Raw genomic sequence first — 11,839 nt, forward strand, 5'->3', positions numbered from 1 at the left:
TTAAGGACCACTTTAGCAAAACTGTGGGTTTAAAAGAATTATTTGTTTAATTAATAAATTATTTCAACTTATTGATAGCTATAAATGTAATAATACTTCTTATACCAAAAACTATTTTAAGCACTTTATACATATGTTGACTCCTTTATTTTCTATGATATAGCTGGCAGCTCAGCAATGTATTCACTGTGATCAAAGAGCAGTCTTTCTCTGCTGGGAAGGGCAGCCAGTTTTCAAAGGAATATACATGGAGTATCAAGCAAATACTCAACTCAGCTCCTAACAAATAATAGTGAGACAAATATCCCAGCCAATCTGCTCACACATTTCTGTGTCAGGATGTGTAAGACATCTAGCTCAGGGCCACAAGGAATACCAGATGAATAAGGTCCAGCTCATTCTCCAAAGAGCTCATAACTTTTGCTGTTGAGTCAGCCATGTCAGACTCTTCAGGACCTCATGGACTGTAGCTCACCAGGATCCTCTGTCCGTGGGATTTCCCAGGCAAGAAAAGTAGAGCGGGTTGCCATTTCCTTCTCCAGGAGATCTTCCCAACCCACCTCTCCTGCATTGGTAGGCAGATTCTGACCGCAAGCCCTAATAAAAGTCTGTTGCCCATGCACCCCACCCACTCCCTTCACCAGCACCTTTCCCCTGCTGGACTCCCAAAATGCGTGCAGCCAGTTTTATATCATCAGGTAGGAAATAGGAGACTATCTTTCTGAAGAAACAGATCCACCCAAAAGAAAAGACTTCAGCCTTCATTCCTTTCATCTCCTTGTAGCCGAGAAAGCAACATGGGTCACCAGCAGCTCTACTGGAGCCATGTGAGAGAATTCAGCCAGGGTTCTCGCTCCTGCCAAGTATGCTCACACTAGCACGATCTCATCTAGAAATACGGCCTCAATATGCATCACCAGTTTTTCTGCCAGTACAGTGACATTGGCTTCATTAAGTTGGACCAAGTGAACCTCCTTGAATGGATCATTCAGCACAGCTACCTTGTGTACTTAGTCGCTCAGTTATGTTCAACTCTTTGCGACGTCATGGACTGTAGCCTGCCAGGCTCCTCTGTCTATGGGAGTCTCCAGGCAAGAGTACTGGAGTGGGTTTCCACTTCTTTCTCCAGGGGATCTTCCTAACCCAAGGATCAAACCCAGGTCTCCTGCATTGCAGGCAGAGTCTTTACACAGAAATAATATTAGCTCTTTGTATATAAAATGAAAGTTAAAAATTTCAAAATAAGAAAAGCCTTCAAAAATTATTTTGAGAGTATCCTAGTGTGACAGCCAGGCTCCATATCCCATCACCCCGTGGCAAGGGCCACTAACTGGCCAATCATGTCCAGAAACAGAGCTCCCAGTAATGTATTCTTTACAAATGAACAATTAGAAACCACCAGACAATGAAAGGAAGAAGAAATAGCTTAAAGAGTTGAAAGTGGTTGAAATAGCAGAAATTGGGAGTTTTCCATTATAAGTAAAGTACTACTTTTTATGTTTAAATTATGTCCAGTCATTACTTTAATAAAGATTAAATTTAAATTTTAATGGGTACACAGAAGCAGAGTAGTCTGGAAAGAGGTTTGCCCATTCTGTCAAGGTCTCCATGGGTAACATTCTTCACCATGCGGAATATATAACCTTCAGCTTCTAGTCTCTGACTTTGCAAGCTCAAAACTTCATTTTGCCTGCACATAAAAATCAGGTTCATCTCTGGAAGGAGTGAAACTCAATCACACTCATGAGGTGAGGTATAATAATTTAGGATGAGACCTCACCACTCTGGTAGCCAGGATGCCTATATCTGCAAAAATGGTGTATTCCTTTTCTAAGGGAAAGCAATATGGTTAGGGAAATGAGAATTACTGGCTTACACTGAGAAACTGCTAAAAAGTTTCAGAGCCCATGCACTTGCCACAAAATCTACACTGTTAAGAAGGTTGCTTGGAACCAAAAGTAAACAAATTCAATGACCTCATCCTAAACTGTTACAATGATTCTGCAAGGCAGTGTAATTATTCACTGCCTTAAATATTCAGAATATTCTCTTATTCTAAGAATAAGAAGCTGATGCTCAGAAAATTTAATAGTTTGCCTAAGGTCACACAGCTAGCTTCAATGTCAATAGAGGTTTGTCTGATTCAGAGTATTTCTGTTGTGCCTCATTACCTTCCCAGAATAAACAAGGAAATGGGTGATACAAGGACTAACCCTTCTTATCTAAGCAGTTTTTCTCCTTTCTACCATCAAAGCCCTTTATCAAAACCCATCTTCTAAATATGGAGGATTAAAAATGAAAGAAAATGAAAGGGAATAATATTTAATGAACGCCTACTTATGTAAGGCTCAGTACTAACAATTTTAAAATTTTTCTCTACCTATTTTAAATATAGTTTGTTTACTTAATGCATTTATAAGTCTACCTCTTTTACATACTGTTGTTTATTACATACAAACAGCAGTTATTTTGTATTATTAAACCAGATTTGGAAATTTGCTTTGCTGTATTTTGAAAATCTTGTTGGCACTTTTAACGTCTGTGAAGTTAATTGCATAAAAACATGTTCAAAAGGTCCAATGTGCCTCCAGTGAGTCATGCCACAGTCATTTCAGAAAATGAAAATAGAAGTGATAGCATCATATTCTGTTACCACCACTGCTTGAAAGCCAGATTTTAATGAGCCCAGCTCTATAATCTGCCTAAGCATTTATAGACCTTGGGAGGGGAACTCTAGAGCTTTAGGCTAAAGTAGCAGCAGAGAATGTCTCTCACTAGTGTAACAACAGTGCTGGGTATGGCTGTTCTGAGGGCAGGCTCATCAACTGTGGCGACTTGCAGGGGGCACCAGCCGGGGTGGGAATAGAGTTCGCCAAATTTGCCACTAGACATTAAGAGATATGTAAAATCCATCAGCTTTTTCCAATTTCATTGTGGGGAAATGGGAAAAAAAAAAAATACAGTAGCCAGTTACTACACTGCCAGTACAGGAAAGCAGCATTACAGATACCTATTAACATTTTGTGTGTGTGTGTGGAAATCCAACTATATACCTTGAGAAAGTGGGCAAAAGGTAGCAAGAAAGACAGAAAAATAATAAGATGGAGCCAGAAATCTCACCTGCCATCTCTCTCAATATGCTGAGTGTGTAAGCCCAAGATAAGTAAAAGCAGAAACATGAATCTGTTCTCTCAGTTTATCTTAGCTCCTCTGAGCTTCTCATAGTGTGAGAATCAGATGCACTAAATAGAATTCTGCTACTCAGACACCAAGATAGTTTTCTTACAACATGGCCCCTAAACAGAAGCCAACTTCTTCATCTGGTGCTCAACAGAAGATAAAGCAATGTATTCCAAACCACAAGGAAACACTGGCTGAGCCAATCCCAACTGCAAGACGGTTTGGTGGCCTCCAGTTGGCATCATTCTAAAAGGAGTTTTGATAGTAACGAACTAATCGGCAGTTTTTCCTTTCTTGCCAACTTGACAACCCAGCCTTGAGCTAAGATGTAACTTAGCTATGTGCTATGCTTAGTACTCAGCTGGGTCCGACTCTTTGCTACCCCATGGACTGTAGCTCGCCAGGCTCCTCTGTCCTTGGGGATTTCTCCAGGCAAGAATACCGAAGTAGGTTGCCATGCCCTCCTCCAGGGGATCTTCTCAATCCAGGGATCGAACCCAGGTCTCCCACATTGCAGGCAGATTCCTTACTGTCTGAGTCACCAGGGAAGCCCAGGAATACTGGAGAGGGTAGCCTATCCCGTCTCCAGGGGATATTCCCAACCCTAGGAATCAAACTGGGGTCTCCTGCATTGCAGGCAGATTATTTACCACTGAGCCACTGACAAACCCAGGTTCTAATAAACTAGGTTACGGGGCTTCCCTGGTAGCTCAGCTAGTAAAGAATCTGCCTGCTAATGAGGGAGACACAGGAGACCATAGGAGACGTGGGTTTGATCCCAGGGTCGGGAAGATCCCCTGGAGTAGGAAATGGCAACCCACTCCAATAGTCTTGCCTGGAAGATCCCATGGACAGAGGAGCCTGGAGGGCTACAGTCCATGATGTTGCAAAGTATCAGACACGACTGAGCAACTGAGCACAAACCTAGCTATACCAAGTTCTAATCAGCAGCCTCTAGATAGGGCAATCTAAGAGGACTGGCTAGTTTCTTAACTGAGGATGTTAGTAAGATTTTGAGATGCTAAGAGAACAAAAGCCATGAGGAAGATATTAGCTATCCCAATGTGTAACTGAGATACATTTGAAGTGAGGACTCCCTCATTTCAAAGACCAGGGGTTCTGTATAGTCAACAGATAGTAGATGAGGGGACAATTCCAAGAAAGAATCCAGATGTAATCCTTATTAAGAGAGGAAGAGAGGAAGAAATGTATGGAGAGAGTAACGTGGAAACTTACATTACCATATGTCAAATAGATAGCCAACGGGAATTTGCTGTATGTCTCAGGAAACTCAAACAGTGGCTCTGTATCAACCTAAAGGGGTGGGATGGGGAGGGAGATGGGAGGGAGATTCAAAAGGGAGGGGATGTATGTATACCTATGACTGATTCATGTTGAGGTTTGACAGAAAACAACAAAATTCTGTAAAACAATTACCCTTCAATTAAAAAATAAACTACAAAAATAGAACTAAAGGTGTCATGTATCTGATACTAAACTTGGCAGTCCTGTATTTTAACTTGTGCTATAAATAAATGTCTCTTTTCTTATCTTAAATATTCTCTAAATTGTGTAGTGGTGTGATCTGAGGAGCTTTCAGTCAGTTCTGAATCCCTGGTAATAGGCTACAGGGACAAGAAAGCTAGTCTAAAGCTATATATTTACTGTACATCTGGTTTCTATAGCTTAAGATATGTAATTTATCTTTGTTGGAGCCCATTTTTATTGTGGGATGCACCTGTTTTATATATTCTCTTGAATGATGAGATTTAAGTCAAATACCTAGTTAGGGTCCTTGGGATTGCTCCAGATACTGGTGATTTACACCAAGCTGGACTGGTAAGTATTTTTGTTCATACTGTAAAAGATGTTCTTATCATTAAAAAAGGTACACCTCACTAAACAATTGTTAGGATGCCTAAAAAAAAACCCAATCCTGGCTCACACTAAGTATTATCAGAAGAGTTTCTGTAACTCTTATCACTGGTGGACATGCAAAACAGTATAGCCAACTCTGTAAAATAAGGTTGAAAGTTTCTAATAAAATTAAACATATACTACTTAGCACACAACCCAGCAATTCTATTCATAGATATTTACTCAAGAGAAATAGAAACTTAAATTAATACAAAAACCTGTATATGAATTTTATGTTGTTGGTGTTCAGTCACTCAGTCATGTCCATCCCTTTGCATCTCTTTGGACTGCAGCACACCAGGTTTCCCTGTCCAGCACCATCTCCTGGACCTTGCTCAAACTCATGTCATTGAGTTGGTGATGCCATCCAACCATCTCATCCTCTGTCACACTCTTCTTCTCTTGTCTTCAATCTTTCCCAGCATCAGGGTCTTTTCTAATGAGTCAGCTCCTTATATAAGGTGGCCAAAGTATTGGAGCTTCAGCATCAGTTCAGTTCAGTTCAGTCGCTCAGTCATGTCTGACTCTTTGCGACCCCATGAATTGCAGCACTCCAGGCCTCCCTGTCCATCACTATCTCCCGGAGTTCACTCAGACTCACATCCATTGAGTCCGTGATGCCATCCAGCCATCTCATTCTGGGTCATCCCCTTCTCCTCCTGCCCCCAATCCCTCCCATCAGCATCAGTCCTTCCAATGAATATTCAGGGTTGATTTCCTTTAGGATGGACTAGTTTGATCTCCTTGCAGTCCAAGGAACTCTCAATAATCTTCTCCAACACCACAGTTCAAAAGCATCAATTCTTTGGCGCTCAGCCTTCTTTATGGTTCAACTCTAACATTGATACATGACTACTGGAAAAACCATAGCTTTGACTAGATGGACCTTTGTCAGCAAAGTGATGTCTCCACTTTTTAATACACTGTCTAGATTTGTCATAGCTTTTCTTCCAAGGAGCAAACGTCTTTTAATTTCATGGCTGCAGCCACCATCTGCAGTGATTTTGGAGCCCAAGAAAATAAAGTCTGTCACTATTTCTATTGTTCCCCCAAGTATTTGCCATTAAGTGATGGGATCGGATGCCTTGATCTTTGTTTTTTGAATGTGGAGTTTTAAGCCATCTTTTTCATTTTCCTCTTTCACCTTCCTAAGGGTGGTGTCATCTGCATATCTGAGATTATTGATATTTCTCCCAGCAATCTTGACTCCACCTTGTGCTTCATCCAGCCTGGCATTTCACATGATATACTCTGCATATAAGTTAAGTAAGCAGGGTAACAATACACAGCCTTGATGTACTCCTTTCCCAGTCTGGAACCAGTTCATTGTTCCATGTCTGGTTCTAACTGTTGCTTTTTGATATGCAAATAGGTTTCACAGGAGGCAGGTAAGGTGGTCTGGTATTCCCACCCCTTTAAGAATTTTCCACAGTTTGTTGTGATCCACACAGTCAAAGGCTTTAGCATAGTCAATGAAGCAGAAATACATGTTTTTCTGAATTTTACAGAATATTATTTATAATTAATATTTATAATATATTTATAATTTCCCCAAATTAGAAGTAACCCAAATGTTCTTTTAGCAAGTATACAGACAAACAAACCATGGCACATCTGTGTGGTGGAATACCTCTCACCAGTAAGAAGGGGCGAACTATTGGTATGCACCAACCAAAAGGAATGAATCTCAAATGTATTATGAGCTTAATACTATATTATTCCAATTATATGACATTCTGGAAAGTGCAATACTTAACAGTGCAGAAACAAATCCATAATTTCAAGGGTTAGGACTGAAGAAAGGGTTTGAGAACAAAGGGACAGCTCAAGGAAATCTTTGGTGTTACGGCACTGTTCTGTATCCTGATTGTGGTGTTAGTTATATATGGCTATGAATCTATTAGAACTTAACTCTACATTTTAAAAAAAAAGTGAATTGAAAAAATGTAAAAATATGTACAGCTTTACAACCAGATTTGTTTAAAATGAAGAGACTAGCAGATTCACCTAGAGGTCAGCAGTCTGAATTTATGTGAAAAGGTAGGGGAATTTAGGCTCAAAACTGGTTATGAACCAAGGACAAGCAGATCTAAGAAACATGGTATCAGGCAGGGCACAAGGAAAAGATCATTAGAAGGGAATTCTCTGTGATGTAGGCTAGGCATGAGTACAATCATGAAAAAAAGGAAGCATTTCTTTACTTGAGAATCAGTTCTAATTTATTTTAAGAAATCATTTCAGAATTGCTCATTGATTTCTGTCTCTGGAAAGTAATCACAGAAAGAATTTTCCAGGCAACAAATAGGTGGAGACAGTGAGAAAAATAAAATGTGCTTGGGATTGATTTTAAATGAACTTAGCATTTTCTCTAGCATTCTCATATAGTTGTTCCACATGAAAATAATTTTCAATAAAAATATATAAACACAATATATTCACAGAAATAGGCCAAATAATTAATTAATATGTCTTCTCCCCTCTCACAGTATGGGTAATGCTGTAACTCACTGGAGGACAACTGTCATACCTAAAAAGAGAGGATAAGGAAGAAGAAGTGGGCCTCCTTGGTGGCTCAGTTGGTAAAGAGTCTGCCTGCAATGACAGAGATCCAGGTTCAATCCCCGGGTATGGGAAAGCCCCTCAAGAAGGTAACCCACTCCAGTAATCTTGCCTGGAGACTTTCACGGACAGAGGAGACTGGTGGGCTACAGTCCATGGGGTCACAAAGAGTCGGACATGACTGAGTGACTAACACTTTCATTTTCAAGGAGGACTGCCGGGGTCCAGCCCCAGTGGATCCAAGGTGATTCGAAGGTGGGGACGGAGTCGGCGTCCTTAGAAAAATACATATTTAATTACAGATATATAGAGAGATTAGAAACGGATAGTGTAGTAGGAAAATTAGTGGAGAAAAAGAGGCTGAATAACTTGGTTTATGTGGAATAGCATCCATGCTCCAGATGGGAATTCAGCCAGAGAAACAGCGAGCAAGAAAGAAGCGACATGGGGGAATCAGTCTTTCCGGAAACTGATCCAATTTCTTTATTTTGGGGTTTGCTTATATACCTTTTGTTACACATAGGGATGAATACAGAGTCACGAGGGGGTCAGCAGTCCTGACCTTTATCAAAATCAGGTGCTTCACATAAAAAGGGCTTAGGGATTTTACATAATCTTCTGGCCATGAGACCTGCTGACATTTTATGATCCTTTCTTTCTGATAACCAAAACACTTATTTCTTCCAAGGGTGTTTTTTCTTAAGCCAGGCACCACCCTCCAAATAAAGTTACATTCCTATAGGGTGACGGTGTAGTGAGTTACAATCAAGAAAGGAATTTATTTAACCCAAGGTTAACATGATTAATCTTAAAGGTTAATACTTATTTCTCCTATATGCTTAAAGGTTAATACTTATTTCTCCTATATGCTAGTTATATTCATTATAAGGGCAGGGAATATGGAGATTTAGCAGCAAACATCAACCCAACAAATGAAAATCCTTTCACCAATGTTCCCCTTAAGATCTATTTAGTCTTAAGATAGTGATAGAGTTACATTTTTACATAGCAAGGACACAGTGATTTATAACAAAGTACAGTGATCTATTACAAAAGATAAAATTCATTAATTCAAAAAGTCTAGTATTGCTAACCTTAAAAACTACTATATTTCCTTTTCTATAGTCCAAATACATTGATTAATATATTCCCAGGTACCTAAGGATATGGAGGCCTGGCGGCAATCATTGACTCAACAATGAGAAAAGCCCTATGCTAATTAAGACCTTCAAAATACTCCAAAACTCTCTGTGCTGTTTATGGTTGAGAGGTAGTAAACAGTCATGTGCCTAGTGGCAGGAGTATGGATAATCCTGTCACACAAGCTAGTCTGTCAGCAGAGAGGTTTGACCTGAGACACCCTTGTCACACCCAGGGCAGGGAATCAGCAGCAATTATTGGCACAACAAATGAAAAAACCCTTCACCAATATAATTCCTAACCAACCCACTATACTGACAATTTCACAAAAGAATTTGCCTTTAGTAAGTCTAAAACATCTCGTGCCTCTCAGGTTGGGAGGCTGTAAACAATCACATGTGGCTGGATGAACCTATACAGGTGGGCTAGATAAGCTTCAGAGGAGTCTGTAAGCTGAAACACTCTTGTTATGCCCAGGAGTTTTTACTGACTTGGAGCTGCACGTTAACTCCTTCTCCGAGAGAAATGGTGATGGGGGAGAGCCCCCCGTAAAGTCAGAGGTGTAGGTGAGAGCATAAAACAGACTCTGGTTTTGGGGTAGATGCTCGGGAACAGGGGGTTTCCTGAGGCTTGATCACACCTTTGCGTATGCCAAGCCTCCTTCTTCATGGCCTTTGCCATGGGCGGAGTTCCTCATGCTGGCCCCCGGCAGAGGACGTGGATTTCAGATGGAGACAGAATCTGGGAGGCTAGCATAGCTCAACTTAGTAAGATTGTAACAGCTCAGAGATCATCGAAGGATCTCTATTGTTTAACAGATGAGAAAACTATGGCCCAGAGATGTGAAGTGACTTGCCAGAAGCCGCAGAATTATTAAATTTTATAACTTAATCTTTTGTTGCCAAATGCAGTGCTTTTGGTTTGGGTTTCCCCCTCCCCCCCCCACAAAAGTACACTTTGCTATTCTTTCCAAAGCAGAGAAGGAATATAGACCAAAATGTACAGTTCAAACACTCTATGATATAGTGGGGGCGGGGGGGGGGGGCAGGTGTACATTTGAAAATGTCATTAAAATGCAATTTGTTCTAAATAGTGTCCTGTTACTAGCAACTGTAATTTGGTAATATTCAGAACTCAGTCAAATGAAAAAAAAATCCATTATTATTTCTCAGACAGGCTGTCTCTCTCTCACCTCTAGTAGCTGAAAAGTTACACCAGCACAAAGACCAAATCAGAAACATGCACTTAGTGTGACGTTTACATACAGGAGGACATTGCAGGTTCTTCAGTTAAGTGGGTTGCTGCATGGCTTGCTCTAAGATTTGCCCTCTAACCTCAAACTGTTAAATTCATTGTGCAACCCAATGTCAGTTCTTGGTATGCAATTATTCATTCTTCCAAAAAAAATATTATGTACTGTTCCTGGAAAGAGTGCAAAGTCCCAACAAAAGGAATAATGGCTTAAGGCCAGAGATGGCCCTGCCCTGTAGATGCTGACCTCCTGCCTTTATCTTGCAGTTCTTGAGAGACTGCTGAACAACAAAGGTGAGGGGGAGAGAGAGAAAGAGAGAGACTCAGTCCAAATAAGAACTGATAATGGATTTTTTTCACTTGGTTGAGTAGAAACTACAGTTATTGGTTACAGGATGTTGTTTAGAAAGGTTTGCGATAAATAATTTTGGTTCACTAACCAAATTAATGCATTGCAGATTGATATAGGTTTTTTGTTGTTGTTTATGGACTTCTATACATGCTCTGTAGTCCCTAGAAGTCTCAAGAACAAAGTATCATAAAAGGGCCGCTCATGTAATAGTAAAATAACAGCATTATCTTTCCAGAATTATCCATTAACCATCCTTGAGAGAGAACAAGAAAGTCCAACTTATTAGATGCTTATAAAGGTCAACATCAGAAAATATTCTTCCTAACTCCACACATGCATGTTACAGAATTACTGCTGCAACTCCATCAAATAAACAGCAATAATTTAAAATGATGGATTTTTTTTTAATGAAATGACTCTTCAATGGCAGATTTAATGATAGAAGGGGAGAACTGAAACTCAGGTTCTGAAACATCCTTACACATTTATTTAATTCATACTGTCTGTATCTCCACGGTGGAATTCAAACAAAAACAGCACCCTGTCTTGACTGTTGCGTTCACCCCCATATCTCTAGCGTCTGACCATAACTGACCTTTATTGTAGGAGAGAGTCAATTAATAAGGCAGAAATCTTTGATCAAGGGAAACTTCAGGTCTCCATAAAAAAGACAATAAGAGTAAAAACTTTTTGAAAAGGTTAATACACAAATGAAAAATATTTTTGTTATTGTCAGTTTAGGCTGAGGATATTCACTTGGGAGTATCTATACCCATCTGCTTTAAGACACTAGTGACAGCTGTCTTGGCCAATAATTTTGATACTCATTATATCACTTCAAGTATTAGTAATTTTAAATATGAGATCTCATGACATTTTGATAGAAGGCCACCTACAAATGTGTCTGAATTATACATGCAAACACCTGAATTAATATCAAAGGCAAGGAGGATCTTTTTCTCAGAGGGCAAGAAGAGAATTCATACCAGTTTATCACTTAATACTTAGGCAAAGGCTTTTGCTGGAAAATTTTTAATGTTCTTTTCAGTATTCAATCAAACAACTGTCTGAAGAGGATGTTGTGATTTGGATAATAATTTCTCAAACACATTTACATCCCTAATTTCTTTTTGAACCAAGTCAATCAACACGCCATTTGGGATGCACCTGGAGGCAACTTGTTTGAGGTTTTTTTCTGGAAAGTGAGAACTACTCAACATCCATTTGCACTTGAACTGCCTGTAAATACCTCCCAAAGTCCCTTAGCTGTACCAGGGAGAACAAAGGAAACAGCTATTTTCAGCCAGTGCTTTGTGCTTTCTGTATTTCACAAGCTGGAGAATAGAATAGAGGATGCACTCAGCTCTCTTTGGGGTCACTCTCTGAAATGGGGAGAAAAAGGCTGTTTTTTACATTTTCAAGTGCTTTTCCCTTCAGTCT

The 11,839-nt window shown here is 39.8% G+C and overlaps 1 pseudogene; it reads left to right on the top strand.

Annotated features, from left to right (window-relative positions):
* Nucleotides 1–797: 797 nt before the first annotated feature.
* On the top strand, nt 798–2,895 carry LOC138076329 (small ribosomal subunit protein uS14-like; annotated as a pseudogene).
* The last annotated feature ends 8,944 nt before the right edge of the window (nt 2,896–11,839 follow it).

The sequence above is a fragment of the Capricornis sumatraensis genome, chromosome 3, assembly GCF_032405125.1.
Source record: "Capricornis sumatraensis isolate serow.1 chromosome 3, serow.2, whole genome shotgun sequence".
Lineage (NCBI taxonomy): Eukaryota > Metazoa > Chordata > Mammalia > Artiodactyla > Bovidae > Capricornis > Capricornis sumatraensis.